The sequence below is a fragment of the Dreissena polymorpha genome, chromosome 6, assembly GCF_020536995.1.
Source record: "Dreissena polymorpha isolate Duluth1 chromosome 6, UMN_Dpol_1.0, whole genome shotgun sequence".
Taxonomy (NCBI): domain Eukaryota; kingdom Metazoa; phylum Mollusca; class Bivalvia; order Myida; family Dreissenidae; genus Dreissena; species Dreissena polymorpha.
In genome coordinates this window covers 86,757,606-86,774,335 of record NC_068360.1, presented here as the reverse complement: position 1 = coordinate 86,774,335, position 16,730 = coordinate 86,757,606, and the positions used below count along the sequence as shown (strand labels likewise).

The 16,730-nt window shown below is 33.8% G+C and overlaps 2 protein-coding genes across 2 annotated transcripts in view; both read right to left on the bottom strand.

Annotated features, from left to right (window-relative positions):
- LOC127836643 (uncharacterized) overlaps positions 1-16,730 on the bottom strand; it is a 318,189-nt gene that overhangs the window by 165,559 nt on the left and 135,900 nt on the right. The window lies entirely within an intron of this gene.
- The window catches only part of LOC127835872 (uncharacterized), a 385,246-nt gene that overhangs the window by 249,879 nt on the left and 118,637 nt on the right, over positions 1-16,730 (bottom strand). The window lies entirely within an intron of this gene.

Below are 16,730 nucleotides of genomic sequence, written 5' to 3'. Positions count from 1 at the left end.
AGCGAGACTTGTTATTCTGTTTATTATCCATTTACGATTGTTAATATATTGGTTAAACTAAAGTATAACTGTTGTCCATGTATATGAACATTGATTTTAATGCATTTTCATGGTGCGAAGAAATGTTCAAACAGTGTATGTGTTTATGCTTTGTAAAATCTGAAAAAATATAATAAATGGTTGACATTTCTTACACAAGTTGTTTGCGCAAGTCAAGATATTGACAGGGCTTAGGCTTTTCTTTGGTTTAAGATCTATTGTTGATCTAATTATAAGTGGTTATTTGTTGAAAGAAAGTGTCAATACAATGAAAATATGATTAATGCATTTATACTTAAAGACATTTCAATATTAGGCAAGTACATGTATTAAACATGCTTTTACTATTCTTATTCTTAAATAACTGAATTTCACAATTTGTACAAGTACGCAACTTGTTTTATCACAATTTTCAGAAGTTTGCGTCTCATTTTTTTCACAATTTTGAAAAGTTTGCGACTCAATTTTTCAAAAAGTAAGAGGGCCAGGGCTGCTTCACAAAATCAGGAAAAAAAAGCCCTGCATACGCCTATAAGTTCAATGCAGCTTGTATTAAAAACTTAAAAAGCATTGAGAAAGTCCTAAATCTTGTTATTTCTTAGCCAGATTTTGTTTACAGCTTTTCTCTAACTAGCATCATGTAATGGAGGAATGGAGAACACTATCCTGATACTTTTCATATTTTTGGGAGCACCCTTCAACACACGACAGTTGTATGCAAGTTAAAATCTATTAGTAATTCAAATTAATTAAATATCTTCAAATGTGAAATTATAATGTTCAAAAGCTTTTATATATTATCACTATGACACCATCTTAAATGGATCGTACAGATTGCAGTTGTTTAAGGTATTGAGAGGAATAAATATTTCTACATCAGTAAACTTGACTTGCGCTTTGGCCAGACCCACACAATGTTCAATGCACAGTGCCATTACGATAGCATGAATACATCAATCTAAATTTATAGAAAGCAAACCATTTGTGTACTATGAGTTATACTCTTTAAATTCACCATGAATTCAGCCACCTACACACCATGAATTCATAAGCATGATCATAATACAAAATTTCAATGAATAAAGTTGCTCAATTTGTTGCAATCAAGTAATTGAGCATACAAGATATTTTTTAGTTGCGATGTAAATGAATGCCAGAATTTATATCTGGATATCAGTATGTTATATCTGTATACTATCATGATAACCATATTAATCAGTAATATTGACCGATATATTAAGTGTTGTTTTTATATTCTTTTAGCAAATATCTTTAATAAATAGTTAGTCATACTAACTTTATATGTATATCACTTTTGATGAATTATTACCCATCAAATTACTAAAATCATTAGGAAAGTGACAGGTAAAGTAAAACATTACCACTATGCTACATGAAGGCTTGCCTGCAATGGGGGTTCAAAACCCAGGACAAAAAGAAGCAAAGAATAAAACATAACCACAATACATCATGTAAACTTGCCTGTCCTGAGGGTTCAATACCCAGGACAACGAGGAGCAAATACTAAAACATACGGAATCCTAATAGTGCCATATATAATCTTGCACTTCTTTCATCAAGGGCGAAACTAGACACACGAAGCGATACTTGATATTTTTCTTGACAGTCGCGGCGACCCACGATAATTTTCTTAAGAGTCGCGGAGACGCACAATATTTTTAGCTCATCTATTTTTTGAAAAAAATATTTGAGCAATTGTCATCACCTTGGCGTCGGCGTCGGCGTCGGCGTCGGCGTTGGCGTCCGGTTAAGTTTTGCGTTAAGGTCCACTTTTCTCATAAAGTATCAATGCTATAGCATTCAAACTTGGTACACTTACTCACTTTCATGAGGGGACTGGGCAGGCAAAGTTAGATAACTCTGGCGTGCATTTTGACAGAATTATGTTCCCTTTTTATACTTAGAAAATTGAAAATTTGGGTTAAGTTTTGTGTTTAGGTCCATTTTATTCCTTAAGTATCAAAGCTATTGCTTTCATACTTGCAACACTTACTAACTATCATAAGGGGACTGTGCAGGCAAAGTAATGTAACTCTGACTGGCATTTTGAGAGAATTATGTGCCCTTTTTATACTTAGAAAATTGAAAATTTGGTTAAGTTTTGTGTTTAGGTCCACTTTATTCCTACAGTATCAAAGCTATTGCTTTCATACTTGCAACACTTATTAACTATCATAAGGAGACTGTGCAGGCAAAGTTATGTAACTCTGACTGGCATTTGGACGGAATTATGGGCCCTTTATACTTAGAAAATTGAAAAATTTGTTCAATTTTGTGATTTGGTCCTTTTTACCCCTAAAGTATCATAGATATGGCTTTCATACTTGGAACACTCGCAAACTATCATAAGAGGACAGTAAAAGGACAAGTTGCATAACTCTGGTTGTCATTTTTACGGAATTATGGCCCTTTTTTGACTTAGTAACTTTGAATACATGGTTTAATGTTGTGTTTCGATCCACTTTACTTTTAAAGTATCGAGGCTATTGCTTTCAAACTTAAAATACTTTCATGCTATCATGAGGTAACTGTACCTGGCAAGTTGAATTTTATCTTGACCTTTGAATGACCTTGACTCTCAAGGTCAAATTATTGAATTTTGCTAAAATTTCCATATCTTCTTTATTTATGATTAGATTTGATTGATACTTTGACAAAACTACTCTTACCTGACATACCACAATAGACTCCACCCAAACCATCCAACCGGGCCCTCCCCCCCCCGAATCACCCTCCCCCTCCCCCCACCCCCCCCCCCCCACCCCCCAACCCCCCCCCCCCCCCGAATCCCCCCCCCCGAATCCCCCGCCTCCGATTTTTTTTTGCATTTTTGGAAGATATTGTAAGAAAGGTCCACGCCCCCACACTATACACCCCTCTTCACTTACCCCTCCCTCATTTGTGATTAAAAATGAGAGTTCCTTCACCTTTAAAAAGAAAATAGATTAGCGGTCTGCACCCGCAAGGCGGTGCTCTTGTTATTGACAGTCGCGACGCCGCATGATATATTTAACACGATATATCGACCTTGTGTAGGTGATGATAAGGTGGTGTCGATCTGGTTCTGGGTCCTGTCGTCTGGTGATGTCTATGTAAGTTTGTGGATCTCCTTGTGCGCGAACAGGGTCCCTCCTATGACCAAGTCGTTCTGTTGGCAGAAGTTGACTTGTCTCTCCCTGTTGTCGGTGATCACACCCACTCCATGTCTTTCCATAATCCTCTCTCTGTCTTTGTTGTCGCAGCAAACCTTAGCATTGAAGTCGCCGGGCAACATCAGCACGTCATGTTGGGGGATTTCCTCTAAAACACTTTGAAGGGCATCGTAGAATGCATCCTTGTCCTCTTCTTCTGTGTCGTCTTCTTCATATGATGATGATGTGGTCGATCTGGTTCTGGGTCCCGCTGATAATATGCACATCTCCTCTTGGTAGTGAAGCTTCCCATAAAGTTTCATTGAATTCCGTTCATTAGTTGCTGAGAAATAGTCCGGACAAGAATTGCACTATATGTACAGTAAATGGAAAATTTCAAAGGGCCATAACTCTGTGAAAAATCATCAGACCAGAACCCGCTGATAATATGCAAATCTCCTCTTGGTAATGAAGCTTCCAATAAAGTTTCATTGAATTCTGGTCATTAGTTGCTGAGAAATAGCCCGGGACAAGAATTGCACTATATGTACAGTTAATGGAAAATTTCAAAGGGCCATAACTCTGTGAAAAATCATCCGACCAAAACCCGCTGATAATATGCACATCTCCTCTTGTTAGTGAAGTTTCCCATAAAGTTTCATTGAATGCCGGTCATTAGTTGCTGAGAAATAGCCCTGACAAAAATTGTGCACGGACGGACACACGGACAGACAGACGAAGCGACGACTATATGCTCCCCCCAAAACAAATTTTGGGGGAGCATAAAAAATGTTTGTGGATATTTGAGCATGTCTATTTCACACAAAGGAATCTTCTTCAGGTGTCAATATCTCATTTGCTGAGCATTTCAAAATCCTGTGGGGAATATTGAATAGTTTTAAAACATTATAGAAACTGGTTGGACCATAGAACATTATTTTGTTCCCCATAAAGCTGGTTGAAATGTTTCTGAAGTAAAGGATTACAGTAGCTTAAAGGGGTTACAATACATGTAATAACGCTGTTTTCAATTTCATATTTACCTTATTTAAGCAATACATATTCTCTCTTTTCAAGCAGAAATTTATAAAGAAACATTGTTATATTTATGAAATTTTTTAGACCAGATTGAAAAAATGTCCTTTTTCACTCACCTGGTTAATGGGGCATGGCCAAAATTTACCCCGAGGGCATGTTTCGAACAGTTTTTTTCTCAAGGACCAAAATCTGAGGCCTACGCCATTTATCAGAAGTGTAAAGAGTACAATGCATTATGGGACACAACTTTCATTGGATGAGCAAAATTAAATTTAGATTAAATGCAATACGATCATGTACAACAAAATGTTTTATTGCGTCATACAAAGTGTGTATAAAAAGTGCTTCCGGGGGACTGTCTGATCACGGGTAAAAATCACAATGAATATCTGTTAACAGTTACACTGCGTTAGCATGTACATTAATCATCTGCATAATTTCATTTATTTTTCTTACACATACTGCTCTGATAGGGAATACATGTAATAAACACTGACTCTTTAGTTTTTCACAACTTTATTGACATGACACAACAGATAAAAACCAATTAGCTGTCGAAGGTGGTTTAACCTCTACGCGATTAAAATTGGTTAAACTGACAAATAAAGCAATGAAGCTGTGATCGTCGCCATCTTTGTACCGGATTGCTGAATTTTGAATTTCAGATTTCCAGTTTGCGAAGTCATTTTTTGCCATTTCCCAATCGGCCGAATATTTATTATTTCTGTTATTTACAATGTATCCTAGTTTTCGGATTGCATATTTCCGATTCCCATGTTGCCGACTCCTTTTCATCGCGAAACAAGGTGAATTACAGCAAAACAACGCGGTAAGTAGCGTGTCCATCCCCCGGGAAGTGTCACCCATCGAGAAAAGTGAACACTGCTGACAGCCTTTTTTGTTTAAGTACACGGTGTCTGTACTGTAGTCAGGCAAATATAAAATATGAAATGACATTGAAATCCTTCTAGGAATGCACAAATTACAGAGATGATACTAATTGCATACAGAATACTCACACACATACACACACAAGAACTCAGGATTAGAGGGAATGTGTGACTAATATATGCTCTCCTAAAAAATGGCCAAATGTGCCAACAAGTTCGTTTAATTGCTGATCACCAGTGGATTTTAAATTGAAAGTTTCAGCTATGGTTCTCATATTGCAGCCATTACTTGTCAAAGGCTTCGAGTGATTTGGCAGGTATGATATAAAAGAAATTCAATTGATTGTAGATCTTTTTCAAAGTGCCTGACATTACACTCACACAAAGAACTTTGCGGAGCGATTATATCTAATAAATATACATGTGTATTACAATGTTCAGGTATTCAATGGGTAGGGTAATCTGATTATAGGAGCTATTGAAGCATGGGTATTGAATAATTTTTAAATGTCATAATTGGACCAAAGAACATTTTTAAGGCAAAGCATTTCCATTATAATTATTCAAGTGTGTTATCAATTTAAATCATCAAATAAGCAATGCCAATTTTGTGCCATTAGTATTGTCAGAGAGTAACATGTTAATAGATCTGTTATTTAGCTTTTAAAAATGTATTTCACATTCCAATAAATCTAAGTTAAATTTTATACTCCATGGCATTTCTGTTTTGCAAAATTATTGTAAAGCTATTGAGTTGGTCACAAGTGATACATTATCTTGTGCTTCTAAATTTCTTAATTTTATAATCATACATGCGCTTCAAATATTATACATCAACCATAAACTGCAATAATGGGGTTAGGCTTTTCCATGGTTTTAGATAGAGTTTACCAGTCTGAATATTGTTGGTCTAACAGTAAGTGGTTTTTTGTTGGAAGAAAGTGTCAAGACAATGAAAATAAATGAATGTCAGAATTTGTATATGGATATCAGTATGTAATATCTGAATACTATAATGATAACCATATAAATCAGTTATGATGGCCGAGATATTAAGTCTTGTTTGTATATTCTTTTAGCAAAGATCTTTAATAAATAATAAGTCATATATAATAACTGTATATTCAGCAAATATGGGATCGAATATCCGAATATTGGAATCTTCGAAAATCGGCCGAATATTCAAATCCAAAATTTATAATCGAATACTCTATTTGTATCAAAGATACTTCTAAACAAAATATACATACATGTACAAAGTCACAGTTCCGGTAAAGTGTAGACGACTTTCCTATATAGGTCATTGTTTTGATAAAAGCTGCCATCAATAAACGAGATGAAAATTAGCAAACGGGAAGGCATAAGGAGAGGGACCAATCGCCAATTTACTTATGATGCAATATGTACAAAATATTTACTGAGAATCAGTCGAAAATGAAAATGAATTTATGTGAAACATCAATGTGTATCGATAAGCATTCAACTTGTTTGATATACACAATCTGTGTTTTGACAGGTCTTTTTACCTCTGGTTGTATAATACACATTGTCTTTGGATTTGATTGGGTCGCAGTCCGCTTTTCGTTCAGTGCGTCACATCTATTAATAGCAATTAGCGACCCGTATCATAAAACACCATGGTGTGAATGCCTTATAAATTCAATAATTTGCCGATAAATTGCTGATAAGGTGTCAAAACTACACTGATGCACTCGAGTAGAAGTAGATGGTAATAAGGGGCAATAAAGGGATTATCATTAGTGATATTAAGTTTTACCAAGATAGACCATGAATAGTGATTTTATTGTTATTTTGTAGAACGTTCGTTGTGTTTTACGAATGTCGGACCATATTGTCTCAGATCATGACGCCAGACTAAATACCCCAAAAGCGGGACTGTCCCGATGAGATCGGGACGTATGCCATGTTTGTGTTCAATGCTTTATCCATTATATTAAATCAATGTTTATTTAATCAGAATTTAGTTGCTCAAATATTAACCAATTAAGTCGTCGTGGTTCTTAATTCTAGAAAATAATAGCGAAAACAAAAGCATAAATATTATCGATTGGAAGTAATCCAAATCAATTAGAAGTATTGAAATAAAGTAAAATTACGGTTATGACATTTCCAAAAATATCTTATATCTTATGATAATAAACATCATTTATTTAAAAGGAAGAAATTAACAATAATCTTTTTTTTTAATTATTACTATATTAAGTGTTTCAAAAATGCACATATGATACGATCAATAGTGGTATTTGTGGAAATATGGACGAGCACGTTGCTACGGACGGTCATAAGTTCGGACATTTTAATATATTGTTTAAAAATCAAATATTCGAATATATTCGAATAATGACAAAAGAATATTCGAATATCATTATCAGTATTCGTTGCCATCCCTAATAATTACCGATCAAATTACTAAAATCCTTAAGAAAGTGACATGTTAAGTACATGTGTACTAGCTGCTATCTGCATATGCATACATGTAAATCTAACATTCAGATGTTTGCTTTATATATAGTACATGTACCAAGCCTTTCCAATATTGTTGTAAGTCTTAAGAAAAACAGTTTCCGTAAAAAAATATTTTCTTTCTATATACATCTTTAAGTTAATCGCAATTAAAAAATGTGTGTGCGTAAAACGTTTGTATGGCTTTCTATCAAATTATTAGAACCCAAATTTTTTATAAGAAAATAAAATGCAAATGATATAAGCATGGGTCTAAATAATGTATATTTGCTAACGCAATATCTTCATAAAAACTGTGTTACTTTATAAAAATATTCATACATATTAAATATTGATGTCTTACATGCATGCATTAAGTTTTAAACTGTTTGGGCCTTACAGTTATTACAATAGGTTGTGTAATACCAAATATGAATTGTTTGGGTATTACAGTTACACTTTGAATGAAAATATAAATATATTTTAGGTAAGGACCAATACAATCGAAATGTTCATATTTTTCTATTATGACTTTCAAATTTCAACTTTTTGTGAAAACCGATAGTTTTGAAGGGACTAGCTCTAAATGTTGAGGCATCTTACTATAGCTCTATGCTCAAGTATGTGCTCAAGTACTCTTATAACATGTCATAAAGACCACCCTAGATAACTTTTAACATCTTACTATAGCTCTATGCTCAAGTATGTGCTCAAGTACTCTTATAGCATGTAATAAAGACCACCCTAGATAACTTATAACTCACAATGTTGAGGCATCTTACTTATATAGCTCTATGATAAAGTATGTGCTCAAGTACTCTTATAACATGTCATAAAGACCACCCTAGATAACTTATAACTCTAAATGTTGAGGCATCTTACTATAGCTCTATGCCCAAGTATGTGCTCAAGTACTCTTATAACGTGTCATAAAGACCACCCTAGATAACTTATAACTCTAAATGTTGAGGCATCTTACTTATATAGCTCTATGCTCAAGTATGTGCTCACATACTCTTATAACATGTCATAAAGACCACCTTAGATAACTTATAACATCTTACTATAGCTCTATACTCAAGTGTGTGCTCAAGTACTCTTATACCACCCTAGATAACTTATAACCTTTTGTAAATTATATTTTAGGGCTATGCCACAATGTTTTACAAATACGACCACTGGAACAAAGAAAGCCACCATTGAGGGGGTTTTCACTTGTCAGGCTATTGGTATAGAATTACTGCCTTGATCTCAAACTTTATTATTGTCTAGTAGACCACATAATGGGTTTCAGGCATATTGTTACCACTTAACTGGTTGACATTGTTTTAAGACTACGAGGGTCAAAGTAAAACTGGTTTCTTTATGGCAATTATACAGACTGTACATACGAACATATCTTAAAGCTGTTGTATCATTAATATAAAAATCAAAATAATCAAATAAAATGTGTCTATCAATGGTAGTTCAGAGAACAAATTAGGCACATTATATATACACTGATAAAACTGAGCATAAAATACACACAAACACTAAGAGGCGACTATGTGTATCTTACTCAAACTCACAAGTTCAAAAAGACACAAATGTACATTTACTCACTAAATTTCACTTCTCAGACTGTGTTGTTCTTTAAGAATATGACCATGTTAAGTCACATGCAGCTCTAGAACTTCAAGTGTGAAATGATGAATTAAACAAGAGGGCCAAGAAGGCCCTAGTTCGCTCACCTGAGAAGAGTCAGTTCATTCAATCTTTACCTAATGTTAAACATGACCTAGATATTGACCAGACAAACACTGGCGTAGGGAGTTTTTTTGTTTTTTTAAGATTTGAAATGGTGACCTATATTTTGAGTTGACCCCCCTTACCAAACATCAAACTTTGCTTACAAGGATTTTGTTTAATATAATGAAAATTTGGACAATTTAAGAGCAATAATTATGGCATTAATTATGTGATTTTGCTCATCATCAAACTTGACTGAGATCTTTCAGCAACTTTGATAAAGAATGCTTGAGAAATGAGAATGCTAGAGTGTTTACAAACCAAATGTTGACGGACAGACAGCGGACAAAAACCAATCCTTAAAACCTCACCTGAGCAATCAGGTGAGCTAAAGTCTGTTTCACCAATCAGAGTCATTTTCCAACTTGTCCAAGAAATCAATAAAACCAATGTATTGACTAAGTTTCACGATGATTAGTAAAAAAATTGACTTCTATATAGTGTTCGATCACAAGGTTTCTCTCTATATGGTCACATAATGAAAACTGCCCCACCCCCCTGGCAGCCATGTTTATTGACCCATCGGGACCATTTGCAAACTCATCTAAGATATATATAAAACAAATCTATTCAACAAGTGTCATGATGATTGGGCAAAAAATATGACTTCTAAATTGTTCACAAGCTTTTTTTACTATATAGATATAAGAAAACTGCCCCCCCCCGGAAGCCATGTTATTCAACTGACCGGAACCATTTTCGAACTCAACTCTTGTATCAAGGAAACAAATGTTCTAACCAATTTTGATTAAAATTGGGCAAAAAATGTGACATCTAGAGTGTTCACATGTTTTCACAATATACATATAGAGAAAAATGCCCCGCCCACTGGCGGCAATGTTTTTTCACCGATCTGGACCATTTTCGAACTCGTCCGACATACCAATAAAACCAATGTTGTGATTAACTTTCATGATGATTAGGTAAAAATTGTGACTTCTAGAGTGTTAACAAGGTTTCTTCATAGCCATATAAGGATAACTGCCCCGCCCACGGGCGGCCATGTTTTTCAATGGACCGGAACCACTTTTGAACTCAACCAACATATCATCAAGACAGACATATAGACACAGTTACATGAAGATTGGGCATTCTACAGTGACTTCTACAGTGTTTACAAGCTTTCTCTTTTTTTTGACCTAGTGACCTAGTTTTTGACCCAGCATGACCAAGTTTCAAACTGGATCGAGATATCATTGGGACAAATCTTCTGACCAAGTTTCATGAAGATCGGACAATAAATGTGGCCCCTAGAGTGTTTACGAACAAATGTGGACGGACGAAAAAAGACCAGTCACAAATGCTCACCTGAGCTAAAAACAAGAGCTGTCACCATAGAATGACATATGCCCCCTATAAACGTTTTGATAGAAGTTATAGCATTGTTCGAAACCTAAACGCAGATTTCAAAACCTGAACGCGGACCCTAAGTTCAAGGTCAAGGTCATAGGGGTCAAAATTTTTGTGCGTATAGAAAGACCTTGTCCATAGACACAAGCATACCAAATATGAAGGTTATATCTCAAGGGACATAGAATTTATGAGCATTTTTCGAAACCTAAACGCAGATTTCGAAACCTAAACGTGGACCCTAACTTCAAGGTAAAGGTCACAGGGTAAAACATTGTGTGTGCATGGAAAGGCCTTGTCCATATACACATGCATATCAAATATGAAGGTTATATCTCAAGGGACCCCGTCTGTAGATCTGCCGTGTAATCATATGGAATTCTATAGAAATCGTTAGATGGAATTTTGTGGAGTATTGGCACTAACTTTCCATCTGATTCCATGCAATCAATGGAAAAGTAAAAAAAAACAGAAGAGGAACTAGATATGGTATGGAATTCCATATAATGCCGTGGAATTCGGTATAATTCCGTGGAATTCCATATAATTCCGTGGAATTCCATATAATGCCATGGAATTCCATAGAATGTCGTGGAATTCCATAGAATGGCATGGAATTCCATAGAAGCCGTGGAATTCCATAGAACGCCGTGGAATTCCATAGAACGCGGTGGAATTTCATAGATCGCCGTGGAATTCCATAGAATTATATGGAATTCCGTAAAAAGCTATGGAATTTAATAAAAAGCTGGAATAAAATAGAAAAAAAACAGATAATAGATTAAAGGCATTTTATTGATTTTGAAAAACAAATGTGAATGTAACTTAAGGTTTCATCATAGAAGTTAAACAAGAACAAGATCTGGCATCAATCATTTACCACACACATGCACACAGTACATATTCAAAAATGAGTGGTTTTACATTTTCATAAAGTATACATGCACACAGTACATATTAAAAAATGAGTGGTTTTACATTTTCATAAAGTACCAACTCTCTTAACCACTGGCATGCACACACACATTCATAAACACATCCATAAACATGCACGCATATACAGGTGAGAAAAGAAAAACTTATAAAAGGCACAATATAAAACATTGAACTAGAATTTTACATTTCTCTTATGACAAGTATACTTCCTTTCTCACATATGTTCATATACACACACAATTACATGCACACACACATCACGCACAATTGTTCTAGAGTTTTTTCTCATTGATTTTAACGTTCAACAACTGTTCCTTATTAATTCTAGAACACTTTCAGTATGATAACAGAAGTTCAGTTCTAGTTGATGTGTTTTAGTACAATTCTCGAAAAGTTCCGAAGGTTTACTTCAAATATTAAAGTCTGCAACCAACTTTCTAGAAAACAAATTCCCATGCAGACAGCCAGTATTCAAGTACTGAGCATAGTAAATAATAATACATAACAAATTAACAACTGTTGTAAATTTGTTATTTATTATACTATGCTCAGTACTGTTGAACACGGACTTTATTCAATTATTCAAGTTTCAAATTCCTAAATTTAAAAAAAAAATAAAATAAATTAAGACAAAAAACAAACACAAAATACAATTCACAAAATAAATAACTGGTCTTTTTTATACAAGAAGTAACCAAAATAAAACATGTCACCAGCCACAGACTGCCAGGCTTAACACAGAGGCTAGTTTTTAAAAATGTTTGTCCAAGTCTTCCACTGCCATTTTCCTTTTCTTCTGAGAATATTGAACACCAGTCACTGCCTCCGGGTTCTTTTTGGTATGAGGTACATTGTATACTGCTCACATGTGTTCTACAGAATAAACAATCATAAAAATGTCTAAAGTAAATAGTTATTTATATTCAAACTATAACAAGAGATTGCCAAGCAATATGGTCCCTTACCTGTTAAACTTTACTTTTTTAAGTTTGTTTAATATATTTGTTGCCATAGCAACCAAAATTCTTGCATTATAACCAAAATGAAATGACGTGCAAAATGTCCTTATTGTCATCTGTTCATGTTTGAAATTTCATGAAAAAATATTTTGAACTTTTAAAGTTATCCCAGGATCCAGAAAAGTGTAACTGACTAATAGACCAATATATTGGATTCCAAAAAGACAAAATACTTTGAGCTGATTAACATTAAGTAACTTATCTGTGCCCAGGGCATGACAATATTTACCATGAATTTGTGTACCTGTAAGTCCTCTAGGTAAATGCGCCTACAGAGCCGCTTTGCTGTCTTGGATTATTTCCCTGCCAAACTCTGCAGTATCTTCCATCAACTGGTCAATGGTAATTAAGGCACATAATGAAAATGTATAGGGAACGTAATTCAAGTATTGTTTTAAATATTAAGTTGTAAAATGGTCTTTAGAAAGAGAACTAAAAACGAAGTGAATACATTGCAAAGCACTAAGCATAACTTAATTTGTTGGTATGATTAGTACAAATTTATTATTGCTATAATTAGAATGATGTGTAATTCTATTGGTATGAAAATGCACATTGAAACCTAAAAACCAATTCCAATGGTTTAATTAATTTATTTACAAGCAAATTCGTTGAATTGATACCCTGTCAATATGCTTCTGGACACAAAAGTATTAAATTTGACACTCAAACAAGCATTTTTTAAAGATACAAAGGGCCATAACTTATTAACAGATGGTGTACAATGCCATTTGGCGTGCATCATCCTCTTATCCATATAATATACTCATTCCAGGTTTCAATGAAATCCGCCAAAGCACTTCCAGGATATAGCCTTGGACACACAAAAAAGCATTTTTACAAAGGGCCATAACTCTGTTATTAACTAATGGTTCTTAAAGCATTCTAGATGTATTCTAGAACAACATTGTAAAACATTTTTAGAAATTTCTTGACCTTATTTTGTCCTTGAAATGTTCTAAAAAGATTCTTGAATATTATTGGAACAGTTTCAGTCCTAAGCAATTTTCCACAAATGTTCTGGGTTTATTCTAAAAAAAACTGTTTTGGAACAATACCAGAACATACGTTTTAGAGCAAAAATATGGAACAGTAGAAAAGCATGGAATTTTAGAAGAGATTCCATGGAATTCCATAACAGCTTCAGATGGAAAATTGGCCAATGGATGGAATTCCATCAAATTCCATAGATTTCCATCGATTTCCATAGAATTCCATATCATTTTCTTTAGAATTCCATAGAAAAGTGCAAATCACTATGGCAGATCTACAGACGGGATTAGTACGTGTAAAAAAAATAAATGAAATAATTAGTCAAAAAAGCAATTCACTATCTTTAAAGAGAAAGATTCAGAAAAGTGTAATTTTTGTTCATTAGTGTGACTGGAGTAAATGCTAAACGTCAACTGTTGGATGGCAGTGATGATAATTATGAAGGAAACGAGTCGTGGAAATACGCTCGCCGGATGGTCAAATTACATTATTTGTATATTGAACCTGTCTATGCTTGATACGGGTATGTTTTTATTGTACATTATTTTGATAAATGCATCAAACACTATCGAAGCATTAAGGACATTTATAGAGGAAAAATACATTTTGTTTTACTTAATACAATCGTGCATAAAGACAAGTGTGACCTTTGGCATTTCAACAGAAACAATCATTTCCGACAAAGTTTAAGCAAACATTTACAATATACCGTAAAGCCACAGATATTTGGAAAACGGATTGTACATATTTACCTCTGAGGGTTAAGGGCGATGCTAGGCGCTTGCATGTTCGAATGTTAAATTCTTAACCAAACATCAATAGACTTCAAGAGGACTGTATTTAATATTATTTTTTTCATCAATAAATTCGTCTCCATTAACAAGATATTTATATTTGTAATGCTTATGGTGCAACTGTTTAGTGAATTTAAAACACACATTGAACATATGTTTCTCATTTCTATATGATTCAAACATGTTTCGAATTTGGGTAATAATATTCAATTAAAACATAAACTGGCGAGTACCTCAATACTCCTGATGCCTAATTCGGTGGAATAATAACATACAAAATTCGATAAAAATGTTCTTGGAAATGTATTAAGTTATTAATACAACGCTTCCAAGTCCATACTATATTTAAACTAAACAAAGATGCATAGCATTTTACATTTAAAAAAACTTTTCAGCAATATATCAATTATACTTTCATTCCGATTTCTTTCTTTGGAAAAGTTAAAATTATTAATGTATTCATATTTGATAAAATTGTTTTCCAAAAACACATATATAATCGACGTTAAATGTCTTTATAAATTATGTTCACAATTAAAATGAAAATCACAAAGGAATGTATGGACTTTTACTTTCAGTATCACAAACATTTGCGAATGAAACCAAAATGCGATTGTTATTTTTTATCGAATAATTACATTTTTTAAATCAAATGCAATATAATAAAAATGATAAATTTGATAGAAACCAACATGCAAAAAGGCAGAAAAAAAAACGCACAAACAACGCGGGTATAGAAATCATGACTAAGCAGCCATACGAATAAACACCCTTAGACATCGCTTTACCCAACTGCGATTCCGTGCCTAGTTAATGATCTGGTACAACCTATGGATGTAGATAATACAATTACGGCTTACACGTGTAAACATAAACGGGAAAACTAAAAGGCCACGTGTGATGCAATTATTTATATCTGATGATACATACATTATTCTCGTATTATATATACAGAGGTGTATCCCTTATTATAAGCCATAATTATATAGCCCTATTATTACCATCACCATAGCTCTTATATTTTGCAAACGGACGGCGATAACACAGCTTATGTTAACAAATGCACATACCCAAGTGCGCAAGTTAACATGCTGACGTATATATTTGTTGAGTTTCATAACTGTATTACCAATATTCTTAGTTACGCGAAAATTCCGGTATTTTTCTGTTAAAAGAATACGTCACCTCTGTATATGGTAAAACAATGTTTCAAATTAAACTTGAAGCTAAGATAACATGCTGGTGAACAATAATTAAGGATTTATAATTGCAGCTGTCAAACATTTAGAGTTACACTAAAATCAAAAACAAAACGACTGTCGAACGGGCAGGGCTTATTCAAAATGGTATCCCTTGAAAGAGGGTGTGATTGGAGCTTTACAATCATCAAGTTTTTTCATATCGTTTATGTTTTTCATTTGACGGCTGATAGCTCAATTTGCATTTTAATGTTAGATAAACTTGTATCAGTATGATACATTCTACTAAACACTTAAGTCTTTACGGCTTTACTACATTGTTTATAAAAAATACATTTGCATTTTACTGAATCTTACAATAAATATTTGTCACCCAGATAAAAAACGGAACAATTTAATTATACTTTATGGAGTGCAAGTTTGCTTGGAAAAAAAACGTGTAGTTAAAATTTGAAACTAATGGACGCATTTTTTATTTTAAAACAAAATCATGTATATTTGATTTATCAGTAACATTTGCTTAGAACTTTATACACGTATAACCTAATGCATTCAAACAGCCCGAACACAAACAACAATTACATCTTCACTTATAACAACACAAACAACAACAACAACACATTTAATAATGCTGTAAAATACTTACAATAACAACAATAATTGGACGCAAGTACTAAAAGATGTTCACAAAAATTTCTTATTTCATTTAGACTATATTCTATGTTCAATGTTTAATTACACTCAAAGAATTATAGTCGAGATAAATCATATGACTCATGAAGAAACAAAGTATCAACTGGATAATATCTTACTGTCCACTATAATACATCGCTGACAACTAATAATACTTTAAAAAACACAAGTTTATTGAAACCCTGAGCGTAACGTGTTTCCTGTGTCTTGTTTTGTTCTCATTAGTGACTGCTCTTAACATGCCCTTCTCGGTGTAGTGCACGCCCACGGTTGGGCCTAGCTCTAAAAAAGTACCAACTGGTTTTATACGTAAAATATATCTAATTACCTTCGTTCATCTCCTTCGGAAACTCCACATGATCAAATTAAGACTCAA